Consider the following 18,383-nt stretch of genomic DNA (forward strand, 5'->3'; position numbering starts at 1 on the left):
GGGCCAGCTCTACTGTGTTGCCCGGGCGAGGTTAAGGGGCCACTCTCGTGAGTAATGCAGCTGGTGAGGGCAGGGACAGCTCTTCCTCTCTTTTGACCTCACAGCCTGCTCTCCCACCCAAAACAGGAGGCAAAGGAGGCATCTCTCCCCGACCCAAGTCACCATATGGCCTATGAGGGGTCATAGCCAGCTATTCCGCTCTCATTCCCTCAGGGCTGGCTCACCTGAGCCCTTGCCAACCACTCTATTCTTTTAATCTAAGTTGAAAATTAGGTATTCTTTATGAATTTGAGTTGTGGTGGTGAAAAATTAGTTATCTGGGCATTCATCCCCATAAGAAAAGTGTATGGCTGTCTTATTCATCTCAACTAGTAAAGATCAATGCTGGAGCTCAGTGGTATTCACAAATGAACATTAAATGAATCACCATGAGATCTTGCTAAAACACTGATTACTGGAGTCCCCACAGATGTCTTAATTCTGAAGGTCAGAGTGAGGACTGGGGTCCTGATGCTGCTAGTCCATGGACCAGATGTTAAGAGCTGCCATTCTAGCATTGTGTGATCTGTGTGAGTTCTTAAAGTTTAAGACAAACTTTCCCACCTTTCTGCCCATGAGACAGTCATGCACTGCTTAGCTGCTCGTGGATTTTGTCTGTTAGTTTGGTAAGTTCTAAACACATTACTCTGCACCATGGCATTTTCTGAGCAAGCTAACTGTATCCATCACAAGTGACTTTTTATTTTTAATTTATGCATTTTTATGCATTATTTATTTATGCAATTTTATTTTATTACAAAGTAGTTTATTGAGAAGTAATTCAAACTTTCTGGAACTAATGAAATCCACTATCTAAGTTTTGTATATAATATAAAAGCCTTGAAAATTAGAAATTTTATACAAATGCGAAGATTTATCATTGACACTATTGTATAGTAGATGCAGTTTGAAATTCCTTCATGGCCAGTTCTTCAAGAAATGTTGACATGATCATCTATCCCCTGACAGGCCATAAAATGACTGGAAAATTGAAACTGGATGATGTGTAGATCACAGCCCCAAAGCAAAATTATTATAGACACATTAATAAACTTAATCTGACCAAAATTTTCTTCAGCTCTTGCAAGAATGATATACCAAATGCCATACAAATAATTTCAATGTGTCCCTTCTTACTCTTCAGATCATTTTTCTCTAGGTGTGTGTGTGTGTGTGTGTGTGTAGGCCAGGGGACAGCCTTGGGTTCTTTTTTCTCAGGTGCTATCTACTTTTCTCTCATTGACTTGAAGTTTGCCAAAGTAAGTTGGGCTGCTGGCCAGTGAGCTCTAGGGATCTACCTGTTTGTGCCTCTCTGTGGTGATAGATTGTGTACCCTAATAAAATTTGCCTGAAGATTAGAGAACAAAACAAGCCACTAGATTAAACATGGAGAACAGGCAATGGTGGCACACACCTTTAATTCTAGCACTCAGGAAGCAGAGATTCACCTGGATCTCTGTGAGTTCAAAGCCACCCTGGACTGTATGAGATTGACTCAGTCTAGGAGAGAAAACAGAGCCAGGCAGTGGTGTTACACACCTTTAATTCCAGTACTGGGAAGCACACATGCTTTTAATTCCAGGAAATGATGGCTGGGCGGAGAAAGGTATATAAGGCGTGAGGAGACAGGAACTAAAGGCTTTTTGGCAGAAATGTCCCTTTCAGCTAGAGGCTTTTTCAGGCTGAGTAGTCCTAGAGGTTAGGGGTGTCTGTGGCTTGTTCCTTTGTCTCTCTGATCTTCAGGCAAATTTTATTAGGGTACACAATACCTCTCTAGTGAGGGATTACAAGACTCTACCATTATGGCCAGCTTCTTTTACACGGATGCTAGAAAACCTAACTCAGTTTCTCAGGCTTGCAGTGAAGGAGTCTTGGAAAAAATGTTTTTTAAAATCACTAATGGATTGTGGTACCATGTGCAAATGTAAACATTTCAAGATGAATGCAGACAACATTGAGACAGATGTGGTGGCACAATGCACCTGAGTACGCTGCAGTTCTAGGGAACACTTCCTGTTATAACATGAGTGTTCCTGAAGGTGCCGCTTCAACAACGGAAAGATTGCTTCTGTTCATAATGCACAGGAGTACCTTCCACAGACTCAATGCCAGGACACTATTATGACATTGATGGAGTCTGACTTTGGGGTCCTTCACTCTGTGTTTAACCATTTAATAAATATTTACTCATTGTTGGCATATAAGGCATTAAGCTAGATGCTTTGGGGGATACAAAGATAAATCAGATCAAATCCTTGCCTGGCATGAAATTTATAACTTAGTACAAGATGTAAGATGTGTCCATCTCTGGAGACAGTATAGAAGCTGCTGTATTACCAGTTGAGGTCCGATGACAATAAATCTAATTACTAGTTATGAGACCTTGGACAATTTATGTAACCCCTTGAGCTGTAGTTTCATAATGGTGGAGAGGTAAAATAATAACCCACAGAATTAACTATGACTTCACTGAGAAAGCCCACGTACAGTACTTTCCTTACTGCTCAAAAATAGTTCGCATTCAGCAAAAGTAGCAGTATTGAAATTGTCATCCTCAAAGTGGGGAGTCATAAGTATAAAAGATGACTTTTGAGTGCTTAAATGTGTTAATGAACTAAAGTTATGAGTGATTGCACCCTTTACTCTTCATCACCATTCTAATGACATTGAATCTACCGTTGTCTCTCCATTTTTAAGGGGGCAATGCTCAGGCTCTTTAAATAATTTTCTCTTGTTGGAAACCTTTGCTGCTATTTAAACAAATCGTTATGGTCTTAGGGGCTTATACCCTTAACTGCTGTGACCACTCTTAATAAATGCTCTGAAAGGAATAAATAGTGTTTTGCAGGGAGATGAGAGGCATAAATGAAAAGTTTCTTCCAAAAGGTTAAGATGTGAGCTAGGACTTGAAGAAGAGGGGGATTTGAACCTATATATTCTCATTCATGCTTGTCATGTTTGTCCTTAACTTGACACAGCTTCCAGTCACCTGAAAAAGGAATCGTAATTGAGGGGTCAGATCAGGTTGGCTTCTGGGCATGTCTGTGTGGGATTGTCTAGATTGCTCATTGATGTAGGAAGGCCCAGCCTCCTGTGGGTGGTACCATCCATTGGGCATGTAGCACTGGGTGGTATATAAAAGCTTGCTTCACATGAGAGTGAGCCAGAAAGCAGCAATTCCACCAGGGTTTCTGCTTCAAGTTCCTATTTAAATTCCTTCCCTGGCATCCCTCATTAATGGACATGTAAGCCAAGTAAACCTTTTCCTCCCTAAGTTGCTGTTGGTTAGAGTGTTCTAACATAGCCGTATAAACAAGGTTAGAACACTGTTCAACATATTGACTTATTCAATATAATTTGTTGACCATTATGCTTTGCCAGATTGAGGCAGGGCTGAAGATAAAGCAGTGAATGAGGTGGGTACTCTCTGACTGAATGTCCTTGCCTTTGGGGACCTTACAACCCAGAGGTGGGACAGTAACCCAGTAGTCACGAATGAACAATTACAAGGGAGAAATAATGCTTAACGCAAGGGCTATGCATTAAAGGGCTTACTCCCTCCCAGACTGTGTTACTGACCATGGCACAGAAGAGACCAACCTAGAAAACATTTCTATTTTCTTCTGTGCGTTGCTTGCCTCTGTATATGTTTCTTACTGAAGTTGTAAAATCCATTCATTCAAAGTCATCTGTCATCTTCAATTTTTCACATAAGTTAATTAGCACCATGTTTTGAAAAATTACCTACCATTTTCAACCTAGAATTTCTCTTTCATTTTTCTCTTCCCCCTATCTCCATTCATATAGTTAAAGAGTAGTCCATTTGTTGCCTACGGAAATGTATGTTACAAGGCAGACAATTATAAGGGGTCCACTCAGTCTTTCTGAATGTGTCATCAAAGGAGGGGAAAAGCCCCTTAGCATAATCCCAAACATAGAGGAAACTTGGGAGAGGTGAGGGTTCTTCTCTATTTCCCTAGGCCAGTAGGTGGATTCCTGGGCAGGGAATGCCTCTACTAGTGTTGGGAAACACAGAACAACAGGGACTGAATTTTCTCCGCCTCAGTTGGGATTGAAGAACTAAAAATCAAAGTCAAATTGCAGAAAATAAAGAAACTTTTGAATGCAATTGTGGCTGAACAGTGGGATCCATGCTAAGGTTTATGTTCCTTCTCAGATAACTTTGGGTTTCAAAAGGAACTTCTAGTATTATGATCATTCATTTGATAAATATTTATTTAACATCTACCCTGGACCAAGTCAGTGGTGGAGGCTAGGATTACTGTGCCAGGCAAAAATAGAATAGTTGTTGCTTACCAATCATTATTTTTGAGACAGAAAGTCATTAAGCAAATAGTTGTGTGGGTAGATGTGAAATTACAAGTGTGAAAATTGCCACTAAGGAAATATGTAAGAGAATCTAGACAGCTCGGGATTCTGACCTCATCTGGGAGCCTGGGAATTCTTCTTGAGCAGTGATATCAGAATTGACATATGAAAATGAACAGGGGCTAGCTAGGGAAAGAGCAGAAAAACCCTGTGTGCTAGAAAGGCTGAACAATCTCATTCTCCTCGAGGTGGAAGAGAGTTAATAGTTTGTGTTGGAAGGGAAGAGAGAGCTTTTTTTTTTCTATTTACATGTGTATGCATGTACAGTGTGCGTGTGTGTGAGTGTGTGTGTGTGTGTGTGTGTGTGTGTGTGTGTGTGTGTGTGTGTGTGTTTGGGTTTGTGAAGGTGCCTGTGTGTGTGTGCATGCATGCATGTGTGTGCGTGCATGAATACGCGCAAGTAAGTGTGTGAGTATGGAGGCCTGAGGTTAATGTAGGGTGTCTTTCCCAATTGCTTCTCATCTTGTTTCTGAGGCAGGGCCTCTAATTTGAACCCGGAATTCACTGAAACAGCTAGTCCAGGTCATTAGCATTCTCTAGGGTATCTCCTTGCTCTGTCTTTTGAACCATAGAATTTCAGTTCTGAGGATCTGAATTGTCCCAGTGCTTGGCTGACAAGTGCTGTATCTCCTGAGCCATCTCCCTAGCCCTGAGAGAGCTTGTGATTACATCAGAAAAGGCAGCCACTGACATAAGGAGGTTTCCCAGGGCAAAAGTCTGCTCTGTATGTGCCCTGTGTCTGTTTCCTGCTGTACTTTCACATGTCTCCCCAAGGGCTCAAAGACAGTCAAGACCAAAGCTTTCATCTTTATCCAGATCTTCCTCTGTTCCTGAATGCCTTGTCTTGACAGATGTCAGTTCCATCTTCGCGTGTGGTACGAGCCCGGATCCTACCCCTCTGCTTCTTCCTTGTTCCATGCCAGATCTCTCAGTCTCATCAATTCTTTTGTTAGTATGTCTCACATCCATGTCACTGCACACTGTTCCCATGGTGTTGCCTGTGCTCAGGGTCAGTACTTCCATCTGACTGTGAGCACTGACATGCTTTTTATTCTCTGAAGATGCTGCCACCTTTCCTCTCTCCGGGTTGTCATATGCATCCTTTCCTCCAACTAGAATCCCATTTCTCCCTGCTCTCAACTCAGGAAGCCTTGCTCATCCCCTAGGATTGTTCTTGTCTGGAAAGACTCTGACAGTTAGCCACATCTACAGTAGTCATGAAATTGTCTTTCTCTTTTCTGTGTTTGTTCCAAATCACGTGGGCATCTCCTTATATTCCTGTGTGTGTGTAGTTGTTTTCTCTATATTGAAATATTCAAACTATATGCAGACATATATGTGTATGTTTCTATATATATATGTGTGTGTGTGTGTGTGTGTGTGTGTGTGTTTGTGTATTTCTGCGTCACATTTTACTCTTGATGGATGGTACTGACTAAGCAATAAAGGCAGAGATCAGGAGATTCCTGCAACTCACAAGACTCATGGGGTTTATGAAACTCATACAACACACATAAGACTCATGAGGACCCTCTCTGAGGCAATATAAGCAGTAAATAATTGCTGGTAGAGAAGAGGCTTTGGTGATATAACTGCCTATGGGTTGTGCAGGGTGGCTCCAAGGATGCAACTTTCATCATCATTACCAATGTGGGGATGGGCATTTTGGCCCGAGAATGCCCATCTTCCTATAAGTCACTGATCACCCATTTAACCTAAATAAACTCATATGTACCAAGCTGGACTTGAATGGAATAATTTCATTGGCTTTTAAAGTCCTCTCTACTTGGGGTGAGTAGAAATTATCTCCCCAAGGAAATTTATACAACAATCTATTTATGTCTCCATATAGACCTAGCCAAGTGTCTAGTGTTGTCCACTAACCATTGCGGTGGTCACTGAGCACTTGCAGCATGACAGGGATGCATTGAAATGAGCCGTGTGTGTAAAAAACATAGAACTAAAAAATGAAAGCAAGATAAGATCTTGTTGAAATAATACTTTATGCTAATCAAGGTCAATAAACATTATCAGATTTGACTTGACTAAGGTTTTATTTTTTTCAGTGTTCTAAGCTGAAAATATAGATATGTACATATCTCTGTGTCCACTTTATTCTTATTGGGCAATATTGACTCATGTCCTAAAAGACTAGAATAGAAGGTCAGCAAACCACAGCAGAGGACCAAATCTAGTCTGTCGTATATTCTGTAAATAAAGTGTTACAGTAACAGAGCCTAGCTCATTGGCTTATGAGTCTCTGTATGGATGTTTTCCTACAACAAGAGCAGAGTTAAATAGCTATGATTAGAAAATAAAAACTATACAGTCCACAAGTCTAAATACTTGGACCTGTAAAGAGAGGTTGAATGATTTCCAGATTAATTTTGTATTTAATTTATCATGGTATCTCGAAATTATGGCATAGTACTTGACTTCTAGTTGGCATACAATTGAATTTTATGAATGAATAAAACCTTGCTAGAATTTTTATTAAAATCAATTTATGAGCATGGCTGTGGTGACCACATGATTAAAATTAAGGAATGAAATGTAATCTGTAAGTAGTGTGTACTTGAGTGAGAGTCATACATGACAATCACATGAATGGATGAATGGATAAAGAAACATTTTATATATATACATATATATATATGAAACTAATATAGATACACACACACATATATATATGGCAATATATATATATATATGGGAATTGTATTTTGCTGCGAAGAATGAAATTATGCCATTTGCAGGAAAATTGAAAGAACTTGAGATAATCATGTGACTTGAAATGAGTCAGGTTCAAAGGGGCAAATGTCATGTTTTTCTTCATATATAGAATATAAATGCACACACAGGCATATACACAATATGAATATAGAGGGGTGACTATGAGGGGGGGTGCAGAGGCCTAAAAGGAAATAAGAAGGGGGAACAAGAGAGAATAATAGAAATGAGGAGGAGAACCCACCATATTGCATGCTTTCTCTCATATGTAGAATCTGGACTTAAGATACATGCATATAATATTCATGTATTACATAAGACATAAAAAGTGAAAATATTTGGGAGAAGAAAGGGAATCAATGAGGAGCTAATAGGAACAAGGTACAATAATATATTTGCACACATATGTATGGTTGTCAGTGAAACCATTTTTTTGCATGTTCACTATAAACCTTAATAAAATAAATAGTTAACATATATAACAAAAAGTATTAATCTTGTCTTTTAGAACATAGACTATGTGCTCCTCATTACCACTGCCATGATTTGGAGTAGACACGATATTTTCATTATGCCAGAAGCAAGATGAAGTGTTTCATCTGAGAGGAGAGCTGTCTGAGGGATTGGATATTTGCAGTAAGGATTTACATCATAATCATAACGCTGTTCTCAGTTCCATGTGGTAGTGACCCTGACTGGCTGTCTGTTATACTGTTACTGGAGAATAGACTCTGAGAATTAGAGCTTGTGGTGGGGACTGAGGATCAGTAAGATGTTCTTTCAATGAGCTTCCCCCTAGACTCTAGGTGGGTTACAGGCCATGAGTTTCATCAGTAACTCCCATGTAAATCTAGAGTTGGAGGATGCACATGAGAATGAATTCTTAGTTTTTAAAAATGGATCTGAGAATGAGTGTTGGAAGAAAACGAAGTTCACACTTTGATCCAAATATACTTCTGCCATTTACTCTCTGCTCAAAATCTGCAGCTGTTAGAAGACACAGGATCGTTTGCTTTTGCTTCTCCCTGTCAAACCGCTAATGAAAATGATTTCATAAAGTTAAAACAGTCACCATAAACGAGAGTCACATTTCAGGTCTCAGTTATACAACATTATCTCATCTCATAAGGACTAATCATGCAAAAAAAATAACATTTCTCAGTCTTGAATTGTTTCTTCTCTTTCCTAATTAAGAGTGCAAAAGCAACTAGATATACTTATTTGAACAGGAAGATTCCAAAGGGCTTTTCTGGAGGGAGCTGGAGATTTTCCTTTATTGGAACAGATTTGAGAAGCAAATGTGAGAGGGACTAGAATTATATTCTTTAGTAACATGTGTGATCAACATAGAAAGAGGATAATGCACTGTTTGAAGATTTTTATTTTAAAACGATTCAATGAAATAAGAGGTTATAAGATCAGTAGCATAGCAGACTTGTATCTGTCCATCAGCACCATATCTGTGGTGGTATTGTGTTCCCCAAAATATTGTGTACCTTAATAAACTTATCTGGGGTCAGAGAACAGAAGAGCCACTAGATACAGAGGCTAGAAAATGGTGGCACTCACGCCTTTAGTCCTAGCATTCCAGAGACCGAAATCCCTCTGCATCTCTGTGAGTTCAAGGCCACATTGGAAACAGTCAGGCATGGTGACTCACGCCTTTAATCCCAGAAAGCAGCCTTTAATCCCAGGGAGTGGTAGTAGAAAGCAGAAAGGTTTATAAGGCGTGAGGACCAGAAACTAGAAGCATTTGCCTGGTAAAGTGTTTGGCTGGTTAAGCATTCAGGCTTCTAGCAGCAGTTCAGCTGAGAGCCATTGGGATGAGGACACAGAAGCTTCCAGTCTGAGGAAATAGGACCAGCTGAGGAATTGGCAAGGTGAGATAGCTGTAGCTTGTTCTGTCTCTCTGATCATCCAGTGTTCACCCCAATAACTGGCTTCAGGTTTGATTTTATTAATAAGAACTTTTAAGATTCATGCTACACATATCCACTCACCCAACTATGTCCAAATGTAGCTTGCTAATTTCACATCCATTTGTCTCACTGTACAAGACATCATAAAATGAATGAGAGAATCAAAAGACAGTTAATAGACAACTAGTGTATTTGAAGGCACTTTTGAGGGCTGATGCTATTGCAACTCTAAACTCCTTCAAGATAGTTGTTAGGTGGCTTGCTTAAAGTAAGATTCAAACAAGGTGGCCCATGATGCTCTAGTGGGTGGTTCCTCATCTATTTGTATACGGGGGGCACAAATTGGACTTGATGGGCAATAAGAAAAAGGAAAGACATGAAACTGAAAAGGGGTGAGGAGATCTGTGAACAGTTAGGGGAAGAAGTGGGAGGGAGTAAATATGATCAAAATTCATTGCATGCATGCATGCATGGAATTCTTAATGAACTAATAAAAATATTACAGTAAAATGAGAGATCACACAGGAAACAAACTTGGTGTAAAAACAAAACTTATTAATACTTACTGGGTAAATTAGACAAATCTATTTGCTTGAAATTTCAAGAAAACAAACAAATAAATAAATATAAGGAGGTAAGTGTAAAACTATGAGATCTGGATGATGCACGGGACACCTAAGACTCTCATCACTGAACAAAAGAATTCAAGAGAGATTTGGGGCTAAGGTGTGTCTGGAGGAAGAATTACAGAAAATAAAAGTCTGGGACCAAAAATGGTAGAAAGAAGACATTCTAGTTTCGACAAACACGAAGTGAACACAAAGAAGAAAAACCCACAATGAAGAGAAGTGAGAGAGGGTGGAATTGTTGGGAAAAGGGGATGAAGTGGGAGATGGAGCCCTGTGGCAGCAGAGGTTCTCTGTGGCAAGGTCAAGAATGTGCTGAAGACATTTTCCCTGATACAAAGAAACTAGGCATAAAGCAGATTTAGGGAGATGTATATGCCGCATTCCCCACTCTAGAGAAAGACAAATATCCTTCAAGAATCCAGAAATAAAGGATATTCTGGGAAGTTCAATAAATGCAGCAGGAAGCAGATGTTTCCTTTTTCATAGCTTTCTATTGCACACTCCCTCCTGATGATGTTTGATCAATATTTAACAGTTTGGTGGGAAGTATAAATGTGAATATTTGAACTCACTCCCAAGAATTAATAATTTTATTATTCACAAGTTTCCTTTAAGAAATAGTTAATTCTCAGTTCACTGAGGCTTGGATTTTTAAAAAGGTTTTTATACACAGTTCAACTTACTGCTTATGTGGAATGCAATGCATCCTTAAATATGACCAGATCACAGAAATGCCTACAAATCACCCAGAACACCATTACTGGAAAGTACTATATATTTTATTCTTAAAAACAATATTTTCCATATAAAGTATAAAAAATCATGTTCCTTTTAAGCTCTTTTCAAAATCTCCCCTGGAGAGGTTTAAAAAATATTCATGCCTAAAGCTTCGTTTGACTGAGAGTAATGTCCACGGATTTGGTGTGCCAAATTCTGCTACTCACCATTACTTTGTATCTTCATGGCATGTGCACATGGAATTTGACATGGATATGGATGAAGAGAATAACCTTTTACATTCATTTCTGATTTCTCTTTATTATATTACAATATTTAATATTTATTATATATTTCTCTTTATTATATTATATTTATTTATGCTATTTACAATATTTATTATGTTATATATTTGCTATAAAATTATATTATACTATTATAATATAGTATTACATTATATTTATTCATACAATTACATAAATTTATTTACATAATCATGTGCCAAATATTTGTGTCTGGTTTCATCAGGCTGACCTTTAGCTATTTTATTCAGCTCCTCAAAAACAAACAAACAAACAGAAACTAGTCTACAATATCATCTATGAGCTATTGTGAACAGACTTTTTCAAGGATGCAAACATCACTACCTTTATCTGCACAGCTAACTTGTGTGATGGAGAGGGATGTTAAGAATGGAAGGAGACTGCAGGCACTCACTGTCTTCCTCCTGAAGTGTAAGGGAGGATGTGATCCAGCCATCCTTCATCTCGCTCAGCTGGGCTCTCGCAATTGGCTACCCTTATACTTCTTTGCAGATTCTTTCCTGTTTTTTTTTTTTTTTCCAGGACCTCCTGGTCTATGGAGGACAAAAGACATAAAAAAATAAATAGAGAAAGTGCTCTGTTGTGGACTAGAGCAAGTCGGTGGACATTTGAGATTTACTCGGTTTTAGTTTGTGGTGTGCATTCATCTGAAAGTAAAAACATGTATTTGGATCACACCGTGCTTGAGAAATTATTATAATCTCGTCATCTTCAAAAATGCATAGGATATTCCAGATAGATAATGCTATGGATGGCACGAAGATATTTATGGGTCTATGAGTGAGAAGTCAAGGGTATGGGAAGGGGGGGGTACTCATACACTACTACCTGCACAAGCATTGAGGATATTTGTAAATGCTTTGCAAGTAATTTGGTACTAAGCACCACAGAGCCTTTATATGTCATATTCATTACTCTATCTTCATTGCCTGGGATGCAACCTGAATAAATGTCTAAATGCCCAAATCTTTAAAATTTTGCATGTGCTTCGATGTACAAATTATGAGAATTGGTAATCATTATGAACTTAATGTCAGGATTTAGCTGTAAGAATATACATTACAGTATTACTTATAGTACTAAAAACTGAAAATGGCTCATTTAGGTTTACAAATAGAGGATTGTGTAAAAACTTTTATACCATTCCTACGTGGATTATTAGGCATTCATGAATACTGATGTAGCAGAAAAATACATAAAATGTTAGAGAAAGATACACGAGCCTGTTTTATGAGTTGGTCATAATAGTGTATAGATTGTTAGAAGATGATAAAATAAGAATAAAAAAAAAAGAGTTTCAAAAGAGTGTCCCAGAAGCTGAGACACAAGTCAACTCAGTTAAAATTCAGAAACAGCAATGGCACATGCATACAGATCTTGTGAGGGGTGGGGTTGTTCAGCTCATTATAGTGCTCTGGAGTCCAGAAAGAGAAGCCTATCAAACTATACCTGGCCACCAGGCTCTACAGAAAAGACTTCGGTGTGCCTTCCCACTGGGACTTAAGTACTCAACCTGGAAAAAAAAAAAAAAAAGACGTGCCTCTTTCCATCCCAGTTCAGTGGTGAAATTAGTCATATGTCTCATGCATCCAGTTTGAGTAAGGGATTATAATCCTCTTATGTAACTGGAAAGGAGAGATTTAAAATTATTTTGTATGTAGCATTAGGAACACTATGGAAACAACCCCAAAGTCCTGTCTGGTCAAGGTGTAGAAGTCCAAGTTCATGATTTCCGAATGGTAACCGGCTAGTCTCTTTTTCACGTTTGGATATGGTTCTTTTTAAGCATCAAAGACATAGAAAAGAACCAGCTTCCTCCCATTCTTTCACCTAGGACAGAATGGCAGCTCATGTTTCCCATGTGGAGAGAAGTAGGCGAGTCCTATCGACTCTAAAATTGTATTGCAAGTCTCTCTCCCACAGATTCTCCAGCCAATGGTCCTCTCTTGCCTTTTGGTCTACAGAGTGGGTTTTAAAAAATTTCCTCCTTCGGGAAGGAGAAGCTCCCTGAGCTAACAACCTTCTTATAGAGTTCACACAACTACTGGTGTTTTAAACTTTTCGCCATATAAAACTGTCACAGAGCTTTTAGATTTATTATTTATTTGCCTGAATAACTTTTCAAAAATTTAATCAACTTCATTTGATAGCTGATTCTGATCAACATCTTGTGCCAATACACACACACACAGTTTTTTGTTAGACACATGCCTCTCTATTTCATATAACTGTAGGTATCTTATGCCAACTGAAATTCAGATAAAGAATCACAACTTCAGTCTTTTTTATTAAAGTGATAAATGTTAACCCATTTTTCAGTTTAATAAACTGATATAATACTGGTATGAAACTTTCACTCCTTTTGTAAGAAAGTTGTGTTAGAATCAATTATTTTTCATTTGAGTACAGTAATTTATTTCTTCTTTTTGTTCCTTCCCCCCAAGTCTTCCCCTCCTTGCTCTATTTCTAATTATTGGCTTATTTTATTAATATTTGTTATATTAATAAAATAATAAAAAATATATTAACATACATCTATGCATATTTATATACACATACATACATAGTTTTAAATATAACCTGCTCAGTTTGTATGACGTTACTTGTATCATGTTTCCAGGGCTGACCGTTTGGTATTGGATAACCAGTTGTGGTGCTCTTCCCTGAGAAGGACCATTTCTCCCACTCTCAGCAGTTCTTAGTTGCCTGTACTTCCTTATGTAGGGTTGAAGCCTTGTGGTTTTTCCTTGTCCAATCTGGTGTTTCTTTTGTTTTTGTCCTTGCTCATCTCATGTTTAGGCAGTCATATTAATGAGACATTATGGGCATAGCTTCTGACATTCCTGGGAGACATAGCCTCACAGAAAATCCCCCAATCCTATGGCTCTTATACCTTTTATATAATCAATATTTTTACCAATTGGTGATAAGAACAGTTGCTTCTTCCAAACCTTCAAGTCCCCCAACTTTTTAGAGCTCCCCTGTGGCCTACACTTGCTTGTAAATCATCACTTTTATTTTTAGTGTATTGTTTTATTGTAGTATCATTTCCCCTAGAACTATAAACGCACAAGGTAAATGACTTTTATTTTAAGTTTCCACAGGTGACACTCTTATATGCATAGTATAAAATTTATGCTTAATGCAGATGGCTGCACTTCTAGCAGCACTAACAATTCCTTGCTATCTGCCACCTGACCACTGAGCCAGCACCGCGTACTTTGTGGCTTTGATACAGTAGTCCAACTCTAGGCATGTATTATTGTATTGATAAAGAGAAATGTAATCTTAAGTTTTATAGTGTCTTGAAATTTGATTATCATCAAGTGATTTGTTCCCAGGCAACTGGACCGCATATTCAAACTCCTTAGAGATTACAGCTAAAGGTGATGGTTTCAGATTTTAAAACGGAAAGTACACCTAAGTGACTGGACTGTTGGTGTTTTGAAATACAAGTCAAGGGATTCCAGAAACCACTATTTTACTCTGAAGTGTTCTTGATAACCAATTGCTAGTGGATTGCTCCCCTTCAAGTAGATGTCATTGAGATTAATTCACCCACTCTCTAGAATATTAACCGCCCTTCTGACACCACAAAACCAAACCTTTCATCAACTGAGACATCTTCTTCATCAGGTTTGTCTTGTCTTTTGCATTCTAAGGAGCAGAGACAGAGAATATGCAATGCTCACAAAGCAATGTGATTGTTTTTAAAACAGTAACACTGGGTCATGGCATATGGCGAATTTGGATAGGGGAACAGATGGCCATTGAAAGTGGTGCCAAGGTTGTGACATTTTAGTTGAGACTCAAATGAGGGGGGAAATGGAAGCAATAATGAAGATTTAAAGAATGAGCTTATAGTGCTGGAGAAAGAGCAGGTTGCAAAGGTCTATGACATGCATGACTTTTAGCTCAGTGCGTCAGAGGAACAGAAAAAAGTCAAGATAGTAGAAGAACAGTGGGGAGAGAGGAAAATGGTAGTGTCTGAGAGTTTGGCAAGGGGTGTGTGATGTCCAGCTTTGCTGGCTATGTCCAGGAATTTGTGTTTTACTCTAAACCTGTTTGAACCATTGCAAACTTTAAAATAATGAACCTGGATTGTACTTTCTTAGAATAGTCACCTCAGCTGGTTGCTGAACGAAGAATGAACTCTTGTAGGGAAGGAGTAGAAGAAGCCCAGGTCTATTGGTGACTTCAGTTATGAATGGAGCGATGGCATAATATGTGGTAAGACCTTGGATATATTTTGGACATAAGTGTTAGTTACATTTGTGTATAGATTGGATGAGAAATGTAACGAATAAAAAAACTAAATGAATATTGCCTCTACTTTTTTGCCTTAAGAAGCTTGGTAGCTGGTGACATCATTAGCTGAGATAAAGAAGATGGATGCGGGTAAATCAAGAATTTTATTTTGAACATACTAAATTTAAGATGTCTATTAGATAGCTAAGAGGTGATGTCAACTAGGCAGTTGGATAAATAAATCTAGAGCCCAAGGGAGTGTTAAGAGCTGGGGATAGAGATTTATGAGTCATTGGTACAAAAATATTATTTTAAGCTACACAAGAGAATGAGATCACCTAAGAAAGGAATTTAGTGAGAAAAGAGGGCGGAGGACAAAGCTAAGGGCTAGCAGAGGAGAAGGAGTCTGAAATGGAATCTGAGGAGGAGAAATAGGGGTGAGAAGTGTCCTGAAAATCAAGTGGAGGCATTTCTTCAGGGAGAAAGTTACATGTATAAAATCAATTAATGTCCTAGTCCATTTTCTGCATTATATTTCTCACAAACACTCACAACCCTATTCCTGGCTCCTTAGCATTTGATCCCACTGGAAAGGAAGTTAGATACAGAAAATGGCTTCTATTCTTGTGTTTCCCCCTTTGGTTATATTAGCTGAATGCAAGGCATGTGATTTATCAGGAGGGTCACTTGTCCGTGCTTCAGTAGTGACCTTATTGACAAGAAAAGCAACATCAACGTGGGCTTCACCAGTGTGGGGAAGTCATGCAATCTCTCAGAACCTTCTTTTCCTCATTGCTATCTTGGGGTACCAATTCTTAAGCACAGGTTTATTCTGGATATTAACTGGTGTGTAGAAAGCACTGTGCCCAGGGTCTGGCAGAAGGCAAGTAGATCACAAGTGGTAGCTTTTATTATCCCTTTCCCATACTCTGATTGGCTGACTCTGAAGTTGTGTTACCATCAAGTAATTCTCAGAAGATGATGCCATGGGTTGAATATGAAGCCTCCTTCCAAAGACTTATGTCTTCAGCTAGTGGTTAAATTTTGGAAAGTACTAAAGACCTTAGGAAGTGGAGCCTAGCTGAATGAAGTGGGTCACTGTGGGTGTGTCTTTAGGGACTGTGTCTCGTCATGCCTCATGTTTTGTTAGGTATTTCTTGCTCTTTGTGCTTCTTGACTACTATGAAGCGAATAGCCTCTGCCATGTGCTCACACTGCCCGTGCTATTCTACCTCACCACAGGCCTGGAATCTATGAAGCCAAGAGATACAGGCTGAAACCGGGAGCCACATCTGTTCCTTCCCCCATTAAGATGCTTCTCTTAAATATTTAGTCATAGTAATATAAAGGTAACTGCACAGAAAAGTTGGTTAATGACTTGGAAGTATGTTGGAGAAAGGACATTTAGACAGTAATGCTGAAGGAGGCAAATCAAAGACTTAACAGGATGAGCAAATAACTCTACTATTGCCTCTACACAGTCTACTACATACACCGCGTCTCTCTCAGAATTTGTGTTTATAAACCTGAGGTAAGTGTCGTTTTAAGAGTTATGGCTTAGGAGATACAGGCGGTAGTGTTTCCCCAGCAGAGAATTATCTTTGAGACTGGAGTGGCAGGCTGTGAGGGGGCAGACAGGGTGGGAACAGGGGCCTCCCCAGAGCTGAGAAAGGGTCGTGAACTCGGTTAAAATGAGTAGGCATTTCCCCACCTTGGGGCAGCTCACAAGCCTATCTTATCCTCGGAAGCACGAGAGAACAGGTCAGGGATATAATTGAGCAAGCGTGTCAGATTCATTTTGCAGAAAATGAGGCCGTTAGCCTTAGCTGCTCCCTGAAAAGGTTTTGTTAAACATAACAATTCCTTCGAAAATGTTACAGTTACCCTATGGTTCCTCTGTGCCAACCACTTTCCACCACAGAGGCAGTTGGGTAGCACTGACCACTCTAGAGAGAGCAGGAGTCTTTGTTGATTGGTGCTTAGGAACCCCTTCCCACTAGCTCACAGTCCCAGGCTCCTTGAAAGCACCCATCGAGGTTTGGGAATGACATTTTTCCCACATCCCTCACTCAGCACATATATCCCTCCCTCAGTTCAAATGAACCTTTAAATTAATTTCGCCTTGAGGGGAGTCATTACTTTGGCCTCATTATGAAAAGGTAGTACATCACCCTGGAACTGGACTGTTTCAGTCAAAATCCTAATTCCATCATTGAGGATACCTGGGAGATTGATGAAAGTGATTAATTTCTCCAACACTCACTTTCATCATCTATAAAATGGAAACCCCTGCTCCACAGCACAGTGTGTTATTAATAAATGAATCCATATAACGGGGTGACTTGAACTTAAAAAATGCTAATGGGGCATCTTGTTAGTTTCCTTTAGTGTATGGGGCATTAGAAAAAAATCACTACCTTATTTTATCAACTGATAGTAATACTTTGCATATGTATAAGGTCCAGTGTTTTGTTTTGACTCTTGTATATATTGGATGCTGATTGGCTCAGAGTAATTTGCATAGCATTTATTTCTTTATGGTGCGTATGTTCTAAATCCCTCCTCTCCTTGTAGCAGATTGACCCAGGGCCTTGCTAATGCAAATAAGTTTTCTACCATTGCCTTACACCCCCAGGCTCTCAATCATCTCATCTAATTATTTTGAGATTTATAATATACTATTATTAATTATATTCACCAGATAGGCCACAGAATAGCAACTCCCTCCCTATCTGCATATGAAACTAATTTTAAGAGGCCCTTTCATATTATTTTATTATATATTGTCAGTATGTTAACATTTTTATTCCATATTCTGATGCTTTATAAAGAGAAGTAGTATGTTACAAGGATCTAGGAAACAAGCTGTGTAATATAGTTGGGGATAATGACCCTGTCTCTAGTTTTATATTTACCAAAATGTCTAACCCATCAAACAAAATGTCAGCACAGTGCTGGAGTCATTTAACTGAATATGTCTATCTTTAGGGTGTTTTCAGCTGTGAATAACAGAAAACCATGGCAGACACCAGCCTAAGTAATAAGTAAACACAACTACAGTCTAGGGGTTGGATGCTAGGCACGCCATGAAGAGTCCAGTGTCAACCCATCTGTAGTATGCCTTTCTCGGGATTTTTTTCTGGTTGCAAAATGGCTTTTAGGATGCCAGGTATCAGCTACAGATATGCATGAGCATGTTCAGGGAAGGAAGAAAGACATTTTTCCTTATGTCACTTTCTTACAGGATTCAATTGGTATTTATAAAAAAAAAAGTGCCAAGCATTTGCCAATCTTTTGAGCAATTTTTATACTCTTCATTTGTCTATCAACTTCTTTAGGTAAGGTGACAGTCTCAAAGATTCAACATGAAATAGTTCCACACCTTGTTG

The sequence above is a fragment of the Peromyscus eremicus genome, chromosome 20 (assembly GCF_949786415.1).
Source record: "Peromyscus eremicus chromosome 20, PerEre_H2_v1, whole genome shotgun sequence".
NCBI classification, from domain to species: domain Eukaryota; kingdom Metazoa; phylum Chordata; class Mammalia; order Rodentia; family Cricetidae; genus Peromyscus; species Peromyscus eremicus.